This window comes from Candoia aspera, chromosome 6, assembly GCF_035149785.1.
Source record: "Candoia aspera isolate rCanAsp1 chromosome 6, rCanAsp1.hap2, whole genome shotgun sequence".
In the NCBI taxonomy this organism is placed as follows: Eukaryota; Metazoa; Chordata; class Lepidosauria; order Squamata; family Boidae; genus Candoia; species Candoia aspera.
This window is the reverse complement of record NC_086158.1, coordinates 95,205,753-95,218,975: the sequence shown is the minus strand read 5'-3', so window position 1 is coordinate 95,218,975 and position 13,223 is coordinate 95,205,753. Positions and strand designations below refer to the sequence as shown.

Genomic DNA, 13,223 nt, shown 5'->3' with positions numbered 1-13,223 from the left:
CAATGTCACGGGGGCTCTGTGGAGTAAAGACGTAATACATGACGGAAGTCGCTACCATCAGACCAAACCCAGCCTGTTTTTCCTGTTTCCCTCCCTCCCTCCCTCCCTCCCTCCCTCTCTCTCTCTCTCTCTCTCTCTCTCTGTTGCAATGCAGCAGCTGAGCTTGGAACTGTATGGAATGAAACTCAGCTTGGAATGGTAGAAGAGCAGTTGTGTCAAAAGATTCAGTTGAAGTCATTCTACTAAGGTTCCCATAAGACAACAGGCAGAGAAAAAGGCAAGCATATGAAAACTCGGTTTTAGAAGTGTGTTTCACTAAACCTAAAGTGGTAGAATCTCTGGGACACTTTCACCATTTTAAGTAAGAGGAATTTTCAGAGGAAACACTTGGGAATGATCTTAAAAAGGAAGTAAGGGAGGTTCTCAAAGCCAGAGGCAATATTCCAAAATCTTGGGAGGGAAATAAAAGGTTCAGTTGGACGGGGTTCAGTGTATCCATTTCTACAATTAGAGATGGGGAATCTTTAAAACAAGCTTGCATCCATGGAAGCACTCTGAGAGGTATAAAACTGAAGATTTATATTTATAGTTTCTCCCTTGCACTCCCCCTAGATCTACGCAAAATGATCCAAAAGAGTTATGAGCAAAATAAAACAGTCTGTTTTAAGAACAGTCTGTTTCTCCCTTGGAAAAGACCAATCTGAGCACCTTGGGAGTTCTTCCAGAACGGCATCTTCCAAATCCAGATGTGGTTCACAATGCTTTGAACACAGTCCAGCTCCAAATTTCTGGAATGGCAAGAGCCGCTTCCTCTTTGGAGGACAGACTTCCAAAAACGGACAAGCCCCTCATCCCCCAGTGTTTTGAAAATACAGAGTGTTCCAAGGAATAGAACATTCCATTTTGCACATCTGTATTGTGAGCCCTATGTCTCTGATTAAGGAAAAGAATGCCTTTGGAGATAAAGCTGGGCATTTTGAAAATAAACAGAGTTGGGGCCTTGGGTTCTTGTATTTTTTCCACATGCTCTTTCTAGGCATTCTCTCGACTCAAGGGCAACCTCACAGACACGTCTGCATATTTTTCGAGGCAATACTATGGAAGTAGTTTATTGCTGCCTTCTTCTGGGATGTACTGACCTAGGATTTCAGATGCAGCACAGCTTTTTCACGATCAGCTGACGCTTTCTAGGTTCTGCCTCCTGACTGAGCAAAATCTTCACTAAAATGCTAAATCTGTTGGCTGGGATGTAAGGGATGCAGACATGGCAAAGATGCAGATGAGTCCTTTTTATACAGAAGAGCTGAGCCAGAATTTTTCTCTTCTCTGAGCTGCTGGTTTTTTAAAAAAATACTAACTAGGTTAAGCCTGTTTTAAAGAACACACTGTGGTTTTGTGTCTGCACCACCTGAAAACCACATCATCTTTTTCAGCGTCTGGGTAAAGGCTGCTCAACTAATTGCAATTTGCCAAGAAAATGACTTTTGGCAAGTTTAGCAATACAAATGTAGTCCACTATCCCCAAATACCTCTTGCTACCGCTTTGTGTATTTTTGATAAATCCTTTATTGTACGGGACAAAGAACCGGATGGAATCGTGACGATATTTGGACTCCTTTGACAGAAAAGGCAACTGAATTCACAAACAGTGGAAGCACTTGTATGTAAGCATTTCTGGAGGCTGCAGTAACAAAATAATTTAGCCTTTGTGGATGCTATTCTTGTATTTCCTCACTGTAAAGAGTCTTAATAGGACTGTATCTCTACACACCCTCATTTCCTTTACTTCCTCCTTCAAGTAACTCAAGATCTCACAACAAACAAGGTGAACATAGGGTTCCCTCCCTCCTTAATGCAATTCACCTGCCCTTTAAAGAACAATGGGAGATACTTAAAAGCTCTTTTGTTCAAAAAGAGAAGGTCCACAAAGCTGTAGTGACCCACTACATGGGGTTAACTGAATGAAAGCATGGCTGGCTATTTTCTGAAGAATGCTAATGCATGGGTTGGGCCCACTCACACCAAGACAAAACTTTGGATGAACCCTGCCATGATAAAATATGAGCTGTTCTGAGTCACTGCCAATCTAGCCTCCCAAAGTAACTTATAGATGTAAATGTATCCTGTATAACTGGGTTTTTGCAGTGTTTTTTTCCAGGCTGAGGACTACCCTGCGCTTCGAATGTCATGTTAGGAATTGCATGTCAAAAAGTGATGAGACAAGCAGAACGCTTACATTGACATTTCACTGAAATTAAGGACAGCTGATGATCAGCCATGCATCATCGTTAGAAAGACCATTACTTGACATTTCTGGTGTGAAAGCAAGAGAAAAATAGGCATCTTTCAATTATACATTAAGAGCACCATGGACTGGAAGAACAGGGAGTAAATTGGTCCTGGACCAAATAATCACTGACTGCCCACAAGGCACCAGGAACCCACATATTTTGGCCATGAGATGTGAGCTTTAGATGGACTAGGGGGGAAAAATGATTATGCCTGGTAAGGTTGAGGAATGTTTCAGAACAGAACTGCAACGCATAAGAAAGGCTACTAGAACATTCTTGAAAGAGCTATAGGTCATAATTAAATATAGGCTTAGATGGCAAGTATTTGTCCATGTGGACACTTAAAGAAAACACAACTTGATAGCATCTAATTAACTGATCGGATTACTTAATAATTCCTCCCCACCATCCCTCCACCCCATAAAACATTTCAAGTTGGTCAAAAATTATTTGGAAATCTTGGGGGGCCCAGCAAGGATTTCAGAGGTCGATCTTGAGACTCTGCTACTGTTAAGGTGGAAGCCCATGACGTTTTAACTGCCGTTAGAGTCCAACTCCAATCAATTCCGGTCCGTAAGACCAACGGTCCAGAATCACCGTAGCCCACTAACAGCAAAAAGACCAGCAATTCCACATCTCAGGCGTAGCCCAAGCTTTATGTTGTTTCGCCCAAGAGCAAAGGGCTTGTAGAACCGTTTTGCAAATAAATGCCAAGAGGTTAGTGTTGGGGTTATCATTTTTATTTTCGGTTTCAGTATTCTGCAAGGTTATTTGAAAGTGACCTTCAAAAAATAGCTAGGGGAAAAGGAGAAGTGGAAATATATAAAGATGAGTAGTGGTTCATGTTTCCCTACCCAAGGTGTGGCAATCTTACCATCCCTCCAAAGCAATGAATTAGTAATGGTGATCTCACTAAAACATACTTTACTCCTCTTACTGGAACTGTGGCCATGTGCAAAGCCAGGCACATATGCAGTCCTTAGACTCCAAAACATGCCACTCCCAGCTGAGTGTTGCGACCATGTCTTGCGCCAACTACAAACAATGGCTAGCATTAACTTCTTCACCAAAATGTAAACCAAGATTTCCAAACCCTACTTCGCTATAATGATCATGTCAGTGCAGTTACACCACTGAGCCATGGTGAACTCCACAAGAACGTGCAGCCCTCTCCTGATCTCTTAGACATACTTAAAAGAGTTCAGCAGGATTTTTTTTTTTTGACGAAACCTCCAAATTATAACCTTTCACACCACTCTTCCCAAAACACAGTTTGCAAGAGTAATATTTTTAGCAATGCCAGCAGCAATGCTATGATTTGCTCTCCGTCCTTCACTCTCACACGTATTTGCCTGCAAAGGTCTGCAGACACAAAACAAAAGTTTTTATGGGCTGAAACATAATGACCAAATGTTCCTGGTATCTCACATTGGGACTTTAACCCAAGATTTTATAAACTTGACAGAACAAAGCTACCCCTATCCCAATTCAGTTATACAGAGCACAATTTAATAAAGTTTCTCTAATATATATGAAGCTGGCTTAAAGCCTGGTTAAACCTACGATTTCTTGGTTCTGATGTAAGGGAAAATTAGGGTCAACTTCTTCTGTTAATCATACCACGCTATTCCCCTTTAATTCTCACAAAATGGAAGGAACAGAGCTCCCTAGTGAGGAAGAAGGTCTAAAATGAATCCTACCTTGTGAAAGTTCCTCTCAAAACCCTACGTAAACCCACAAATGGGCTCCTGTTGACTTTCCCCTTTGGTGCATGGACTCTGGGGCAATGAAAGTGGGAGCAGGGCTTATAACATGGAGGTGAACATCTGAAGGAGGTCGCCAAATCCAGATCACCAACTGTGGTCAGCCAAAGCATGCCAAAATGCTGCTCCTAACTCCAGCAATTTATCTTCAGACTACAGCTATGCCACAGAGGAGTTTCTTTACACAAAAATACACACAGTGATACTGGAGGGCACAACACTATCCAGACCAGCACTGCAGCTGCTAAAACTCTGAATACAGAACCATCAGCCAGACCAGAAAAAGCAAAACAATGTGAGGATGTACTTAGAGGTTAAGCAGCTGCCCATCATAATTCCAAAGAAGAGAGTTGGACAGTCTGAGAAGCCTAACAGGAAGTTTTAGGTCCTTGTAGGCAAAACTGAAAGGTAAAGATAAAACTGCCTTTCAAATGAAGCTTAATTCTTGGTGACTGCATGGACACATCCATGTAATTGTCCTGGCAGCAGTGCCACTGACTTCTTTTGGGAAGTTTTCTTGTCTTTCCAATCTAGCTTTTGGCCCTGGATTTTCCTGGTGTCCAATAACCCTTTCCAGCCCTGCTTTGCTTCTGGAGATCAGCCAAAGTCAGTTGAAGTTCTCTCAATACTTGTCCTATCTGGATAGTGAAATCTACAGGGTAGGGCTGAAATAGAGATAAGGCTCCCCCGCCCTTGTGCTGATTCATCTTCCTTAACCAACATACTGGAACAAGATGATGGAAGGTTCAGCCCAACATGTTTGGAAATCAGCTCACAATACATCTACAGAACAGGCTGAAGAAGACCCAGGATAGATCATGCAAGTAATAATGAGCACCTTATAAAGCAGAGCTTCTTTTTGTGTGTTTTAGATCTCCTGCACTGGAGAGATACAGAAAGTCAGTCAAGGCCAAATTTGAGGCATTCACCTGCCCTTCTCCCCTAGAATGTAGCCTACCATCAACAGCCTTACAGAAAAGATGGTGATGACCTGTTCTTTGGATTTATTTTTAGAAAATACTCAACTGATGCCCAACCCTAAAGTGTGCAGACCCAACTGAAAATTCTCCTTTAACTATTAGAATAAGAGAGCTCTTATCCATTGCTCTCCAATCTCTTGAAACTGATTACCCAATATAAAGCAAGATTCAACACACGGTTAACCTATAGCACCGGAATCCCCCTTGATGCTCAAATCCCCATCTCAGCACCTGCCCCAAACTTTGGGAATCTAGCAGAGAAAAGCAAAAGGCTGCTAACAGAACAAAGGCTCACCCAGTGGTCCCGTTAGCCATAATCCAGCTGCTGGGGTTTGCAAGCCATGCCTGAAAACTTGGAGTTTTGGGTCAACCCAGCCAACAATGATGCATCAAATTATAGTAAATCAGAGCACATGTATGATCTCAAGCACTAAGTACTAGCAGACTATTCTCAAGCGTCACCCCAAAGACGAATGAGTCACTTCAGCAAGCTCATGACAATTCCAAGAACTTCAGTATAAAATGAGAACTAACTCTTACACTCTAGAGCAGAGTTTCTCAACCAGGGTTCTGCGAGAGGTCACTAGGGGTTCTCTGGGAGATCACAATTCATTTAAAAAATTATTTCAGATTCAGGCAACTTCACATTAAAGAGGTAAATTTCCTTCTTTATTTTTAGTTTAAGAACACTGTGAATGCATACACAGTGCTACCCATGAAACAAATATCAGAATTTTGTAACTTCTGGCCTATCTTTAAGCCTGAATGTGCAGGGGTTCCCCCAGGCATGAAAAATATTTCAAGGGTTCCTCCAGGGTCAGAAGGTTGAGAAAGGCTGCTTTAGAGGCAGGAATGGTCTGGCTTATCCTATGAAATTCATCTTCAAGTGTTAGCCCTTTGCTTATTCTCATCAATATGTCATACCTACTACCTTCAATTTTCTTCTCCAATACATTTTGGGTTGTCCTTTAACTGTGTTAAAGGCACTGCCAATTTCTTGGGTATTGCATTGTCAGGCATCAGCTAATTTTCCTAATAGCTAAATTTAATCTACAGGTAGTCCTTGCTTAATGACCACAATTGGGACCGGAATTTTGGTTGCTAAGCGAAGTGGTCATTAAGCGAATCCGACTCAGTTTTATGACTTTTTTTGCGGTAGTTAAGCAAATCACTGTGGGTGTTAAGCGAATCACGCAGTTCCCCATTGATTTTGCTTGCCAGAAACCGGCCAGGAAGGTCGAAAATGGCAATCACGTGACCACAGGTTGCTGCAACAGCCATAAAGGCAAACTGGTTGCCAAGCACCCAAATTGTGATCACATGACCGCAGGGACACTGTGATGGTCATAAGTGTGAGGACCGGTCATAAGTCTTTTTTTCCAGCACCATCGTTAAGTCTGAACCATCACTAAATGAATGGTTGTTAAGTGAGGACTGCCTGTATTACTAGATGGACTTTTTTTTTGTGGAAGTCCCTCCTAATGAACAATTTTGTCCTTGTAAAAGAGGCAGAAATGTTAACGCATGCTGTTCTTTCTCCATAAATTCCATAGTGATTCATGGAGCAGATTACTCACACCAAGCCCTCTGAATATCCCTGAAAGAATCCCAAGTGGTATTTGACCTTTTTATGAGCAGACACCAATAAAACTGTAACTATTGCTCTCTGCTGCAAACTTGCAAGAGAGTATTAGACACATTTCAGTTTAAACTGATTCTTGCCTGTCTAATAGATGGATTAGATGCTCCTGGGGACACTCATTCTTGCACCTTTAAATCTCGATTTATAAACTAAACAAAATCCAAAAGGGCTAAGAGTCAGCATCGGTGTAATTGAAACAAGCAGACTGAACTTTGGTAACTGCTGTGGGACTTCGTTAGCTTCCAATTCAGATCTGCACAATGACCCTCAAAACCACTGCTGCTCGTGGCCCACTACCATATTCAATGATCAAAATTAGAAATCCATAAAAGGTAATCAACCGTTAATGTTGCAGCCTACATTATAATTTCATGTCAGCTTAGGAGGAGAGAATGTTAGTCATTTAAGAAAATCTTTCTATCACACAGCTAAGTCAGGAACAAAATAATTTCTTTGTCTTCTGCCAGCCCATTCCAGTTCTGAACAAAAGCAGCTGATCATCTGCTGGACCCAGTAAAAGAGAAGGAGCTGGATGGAAGGGCACGCATACAGCCTACTCACTCCTCTGTATACAAGGATGCTTCCACACTCCCTCTAGATCCAACAGATCAGGTTCTGCATGAGGTTCCCACATCAGGTGGTATTTAAGTCAACACGAAACGAACTGCATTGCAGTTTAACAGCACTGCTTTTCAACCCAAGCAACCAGTCATTCAACAAGAACAGATCAGAATCATGCAAGCCATAGTATTTATTCCTGTGACGCTCAGTGGAAATGGAAGTTGGACTTCGAAGAAGCAGGATAGAAGAGTATTGACGCTTTTGAACTTTAGGGTTGGAGAAGACTCCCAAGAACACCACGGACAGCCAAGAAAACAAACAAATGGATCACTGAACAAATCACCCCAGAGTTCTCACTCAAGGCACAAATGACCAAGCTCAAATTGCCCTCCTTTGGACACATCATGCAAAGACCGAATTCTCTGGAAAAGCCTCTGATGCTCGGAAAGGTGGAAGGAAAGAGAAGAAGAGGATGACCAGCAGCAAGGCGGATGGACCTGAAAGACCAAGTTAGGGACAGATCATCATGGAGAAAACCTCTCTTTGTGGTCACTGAGAGTTGACAATGACTTGATGGCACATAATCAAAATCAATCTCGGCGGATCCAAGAAGCTGGTTGGCACCTGGATGGGGGATTATCAGGAAATTCCCAAAATGAATGGCACCCCTCTTCTATAACTCTACTAAGAAAATTGCATGGATGCAGTAACAAGGAGTTGAACAAGGGTTCTAGAGGCAAACCGAAAGGCCAGGCGAAGGAACAGAAAGTGAAACCAAACGGTAAGGAGATGGCCTTCTGGCAGATTTGAAGAATACATTCTGAACACCTCCCCACCTTTATTTTGAGAGTTATTGAGAAAATTGTAAATGGAGGGGGGAAAAGTATCAAACCAGCTTGCTGTGAAAGAGATTCCTTTGGGGAAAATTAGCCTGAAAAACGAATCAATGCTTTATGATGTTGCTGAGCCTGCCACAAAACGAAACCTGTATTTAATTAATTTATTTTATTTATTATTCAAATTTCTGTCACCGCCCATCTCCCCCCAAAAAGGGGGACTCTGGGCAGTTTACAATAAAATTGACTATTTAAAACCATCAGCACATAAATTACAAAACAAACAACCGACATAATAAAAATAATAAACATAAAATCCAAGTAGCAATAAGATCTCGTTCAGTAGGGAGGGCACTACGGCGCCAGCCACCCCCAGGAAGAGCTATTGCCCTTCCCATCCCAGGCGAGGCGGCAGAACCAGGTCTTCACACCCTTCCGGAACGCCGGGAGCAAAGGGGCCTGTCTCACCTCCGGGGGCAGCATGTTCCAGAGGGTGGGTGCCACTGCAGAGAAGGCCTGCCTCCTGGACCCCGCCAGATGGAATTGTCTTGCAGACGGGGTCCATAACATGCCTTCCCTGCATGACCAGGTGGGGCGGGTCGATGTGATGGGGACGAGACAGTCCCTCAGGTAGCCTGGTCCCGTGCCATGTAGGGCTTTAAAGATGGTAACCAACACCTTGAATTGGACCCGGAAGCAAACCGGCACCCAGTGCAGCTCGCGCAACAGCGGTGTCACATGCACTGATCCTGGGGCATCCATAACTGTCCGCACAGCCACATTCTGGACCTGCTGAAGCTTCCAGATACTCTTCAAGGGTAGCCCCATGTAGAGCGCATTGCAGTAGTCTATCTCAGAAAAAAGCTGAATTATGCATTAAGGTTAGCACAAACAGTAAAGACACTTTTCCTTTAAAATGTTGATGAAGAGAAACTTTCAGACCTCAGGATTTAAACTGAATGTTTTAGCCCAGCCTAGCAACAGCCTCCAAATTCCAGAGCCCTTGTACCTTTGCACAAAATTAGCAGGTCAAACAAGTTATTTTTTTCCATATGTTGGGTCCTTGGTGCAAACCTGAGAAAGCCTTCAACCCTGGCTTTGTTTGGTGGAGTCTGAAAGGGTCAAAACTAGAAAGAGTTGAATCGCTTATTTTATTTTATTTTAGCAGTTTCAATTAGCTGGACTTCACCAAAAATAAAGGGCAAGATTTCAGACAGGGGAGGCTTAACCCATTTGCTGCCTGGGACTCAGCAGAAAATAAATTTCCCATCCCGGTTTCCAGTCTCCTCAAATCACTCTACAACGTGCCCTAGACCACTCAACGCCATAAAAGTGCAACAAAAACCAATTACCAATGTTTTGATGCCCTTTTCACAAGTCTTAGTATCTGGCAGCACCTGCCCAAAGTCATCTGGAGTGGGAAATGAAGCAAGGTCAGGCCTAGTTTGTACATGGATAGGGGACCACTAGGAGATCCCAGATCAGAAGGCTAGACTAGGAAGTTGAACAAAGAACCCTAAAAAAAAGTAGCAGCCAATCAATTTGAGACCATTCTCAAGAAACTGATAGTCCATGAATTCACCTGGAGTTAAGATCAGCTTGAGGGATTCCTTAATTGCTATATCCTGTTTAATTACTTAACAAGATGGTACAGAGAACAATGAAGGGTTGTTTGTTCTCTAACAATGCCCACAGCAAGGATCCTGACTATCTGGAAGCAGCATTAAGCATTACATCAGTGTTTTCCAAACCTGGCAACTTTCAGATGTGTGGACTTCAACTCCCAGAATTCTCCAGCCAGCATCCTGGCTGGAGAATTCTGGGAGTTGAAGTCCACACATCTGAAAGTTGCCAGGTTGGCTGGAGAATTCTGGGAGTTGAAGTCCACACATCTGAAAGTTGCCAGGTTGGCTGGAGAATTCTGGGAGTTGAAGTTCACACATCTGAAAGTTGCCCAGTTTGAAAAAAACACTGCATTACATGGCCCAATGATATACATCATTCCCAAACCTCATTATCAGTTCCCAAAGCCACCTTTAACGTGACTCAAGGGGAGCATTAGTCCATATACTGGTTGGTTCACTCGACCCCCTTATCCAGGCTCTGAGAAAAACCCACCAGCAGCATTTGCACAACTGTGAGCTGTCACCCAGAAAGTAAGTTAATTCAGGCACCCAGGGAAATGGATTAACTGAACCCAGAGTTGCAATCCTCGGAACTGCATTAATTTAAGTGAATGGACGGAACTTGAAAACTCAGCAGTCCTTCCCCACCCCTATTTTGGAATACGGCCCCTTCCACCAGCGGGGTCTGATCAAGTCTGCCTACCAGCCAGAGGTTTCCTCCAGCGGCAAACGGGGCAGAAGGAGATCAAGTCAAATGCAACTGAAATTGAAAGGGTTGCCCTGCCCGCTTCTGCAGTTGAGCCTTGCTACTCACAAGTTTTGCAACCTTATGTGGAAATATTGCCTAGAATTAAGTCTCCCTGGACTCCATGCGGCTTCCTTCTTACAGGATCGCAGCAGAAATGCTGAGCGGACTTTTGGAAAAACCGTAATTCTATGGACCTTGAGCAGAAAAATGCAGACTGGAGTCCTGACTCAGTTACGGAGCTCCCCACCACTTAGGCTACTCGTTCAGCCCAGCCGAACTCACAGGATTATCGCTGGGGGGCGGGGGGGACAAAGGGAGCAGAGATCCTCAGGGAAGCTGGTCTGATTTCAGGGAAAACGCAGAGCGAAAAGGACTTGCCAGCAAGGAGCCACCCAGACTTGACCGGACCCCCGCTAGATCCCTGGCAGGAGCAGAAACAGGGGCGCGCTCTTTTCGGAAACTTGCCCCTGAAAGCCAACAGGTGATTCAACCGTCCGTAAAGGCAGCAGGACCGGGCAGGACGAGGCTTCCGCGAAACTCAGGAAGTGGGAAAACGCTTCAGAGGGGCAGGATTCCGTTCCCACGTTCACAACGCCACCCATCGGTCCAACAACCACATCCAGGAAAAGGAAGAGGAAGTTTCAGGTTTGTTTAGGGCGGGCGAGCGAGGCAGCCGCCCGAAGCCCCCGCGGGGGCGAAGGGGCTGCAGAGAGGGGCGAAAGTGGCGAGACCGCGGAGCCCGCAGCTGGCCAGGGGCGGCGATTCGAAGCGAGCCGGAACGGAGCAGGAAACTTCCAGGTGTCCTCAGAACCGCTGCGGTTCAGAAGGCCGAACCCGTTCCCGCGGGGGACTGGCTGGGCCGGGCCCGATGGGCGTTGGAGTCGGCGGCTGAAGGGCACGGGGGGGGGGGTGTATGCCAGCGCCAGGGACCCCGCGTCGCGCAGCTCGGAGGGCCGAGGAACAAAGGAAAGCCCCTTCCCTTGGCACAGGCGGGGGCTCGGCCTGCAGGGGAAGGAAGATCCCCCCTGCCTGAAAGGGGGGGCAGCCCCAAAGAGACCACCCCCGCTAAAAGAAAAAAAGGGGGGGCGCGGGGAAGTCAAAGCGCGAAGGATCCCTGCCTTACCCCAAAGCAGCCTGGCCGAAAGTGGGGAAGTTTGCGCCAACTCCACGCGCGCTCCGCCGGGCTCCCGGCTGCTGCTCAGGCTCGGCTCCGGCGCCAGCGGGGTCCCATCGGCCCTGCTGAGCAACGGCGGCCGGGTCGGGTCGGGTCGGGCGCACGAGAGCCGCGGGGAAGCGAGATCCGCGCCGCGCCGCGCCGTCCGCCCTGCCGGCCGAGCAAACAAGCTCCTCGGGGGCCAGTTGGCCACGCCCGTTGGCCGAGCCGCCCCAGCGTCCGCCCCGCCCCGCCCGCCGGCCTGCCTCCGCCCGCAGCGCAGCGCGCGCGGGCGGCGCTCCTTCGGCGCACAAAGGGAAGCGCCCGGGCGCTGCGCCCTCGTCCCGGGCTGGCGGAAGAGCTGCCGGCTCCGCCGCGTTGGGCTGCCGGGGGCACCGACCGACCGACCCCCGCGGGAGGGAGCTGAGACGTGCTTCGAGGGGAGACCACGAGGAAACGCCCCTCCTGTTTACTAGAAGGGGAAGTAAAAAAAAAAAAATCTTCCCTCTTGCTGCTTAAGTTAGAGCCGTGGCGTGAGATCCCTAGATTGAGCCAACTCCACCTTATTTTTAAGACGCGGCAAATGCCAGCACGGAGGGGGGGAAATAGATTTGGATTGGTTTAGTCCTTAGATGGGAGACCACTAGGAAATCTCACTTGTATTCTAGACTGGACAGTTAAACAAAACTAAACAAAATCCCAGAAGAAGGCCATGGCAAAACTGCTTTGAATTGTTTCAGAGTAAACTTCCTGCTCATAAAGTAAACAAAGGAATAAATAACGTTGCCAGAGTTGAGTTCAACCTGCTAGCACCTTTCCCCTTCCTCTTTGTTGAAAATAAAGGGTAGCTATTAATTTAACCATATTCATAGCCCACCCTGGTCTAAACAGACTCTGGGTAGGGTGCGACAAAATCCAAACAGGTACAGGACACCAGCAATAGAAATTAAAAATAATTTATCATTAATAGCACTCCAATACAGCATAGGCTGTCTGTTACAGTAATCTGAGAGCCAGGGCTGTCTGCAGAGTGTGGTCAAAAAAGTCAAGATGGTGGCCATGATGGTGTAATTGAAACTCCACCAGTTTCTTAGGTGTTTCTGTCTTAAGGTACAAAATCCAACCCAATGCAATTCAGTCCAGATTTCGTCAAATGACAGCACCACTACCTAGAACCGTTGAGGTTTATTCCCAGCAAAGTATGCATAGAAAACAGTCAAAATGGTATTACTATTCCAGAATTAGCACGGTTCTATTCAAAGTTTGTGAACATGTCAGTTAAGAGAAAGAGGGCAGGACAACCTTGCCCAGGCCACGTTGAGTCTCTGGATTGAAGATGGGTGCCTGCTCTGAGTACTGAATCGGGTTCTGGAAATTCTAACAAGGTATTGAAAGCCACTGAGAGATCCACAAGCACAAGGATGGATGCACCACCTCCATCTCGGCTTTGCCAAAAGTCTTCTACAAGCACATCCCAACCTATCACCCCCAATAATATCTAGTATTTCCAGGGATCCAAAAGAAGAGAATATCTGAACTCAGAGTTGAACTGTAGAGTCCTTGGTGCTCTCTGAGCTTGGTGGTTTGCTTGCAGATGTTTCATGACCAGACTAGGTAACATCAT

At 45.7% G+C, this 13,223-nt stretch overlaps 1 protein-coding gene across 2 annotated transcripts in view; it reads right to left on the bottom strand.

Moving 5' to 3' along the window:
* The window catches only part of TSPAN14 (tetraspanin 14), a 45,810-nt gene extending 34,111 nt beyond the window's left edge, over window positions 1-11,699 (bottom strand). Inside the window, exon 1 of one of the 2 annotated variants that reach the window (XM_063307720.1) lies at window positions 11,570-11,699. The gene's annotated coding sequence lies outside the window, so the exon portion shown is untranslated. The remainder of the gene's footprint in view (window positions 1-11,569) is intronic. The other variant, XM_063307719.1, reaches the window with a different exon arrangement.
* Window positions 11,700-13,223: the final 1,524 nt, after the last annotated feature.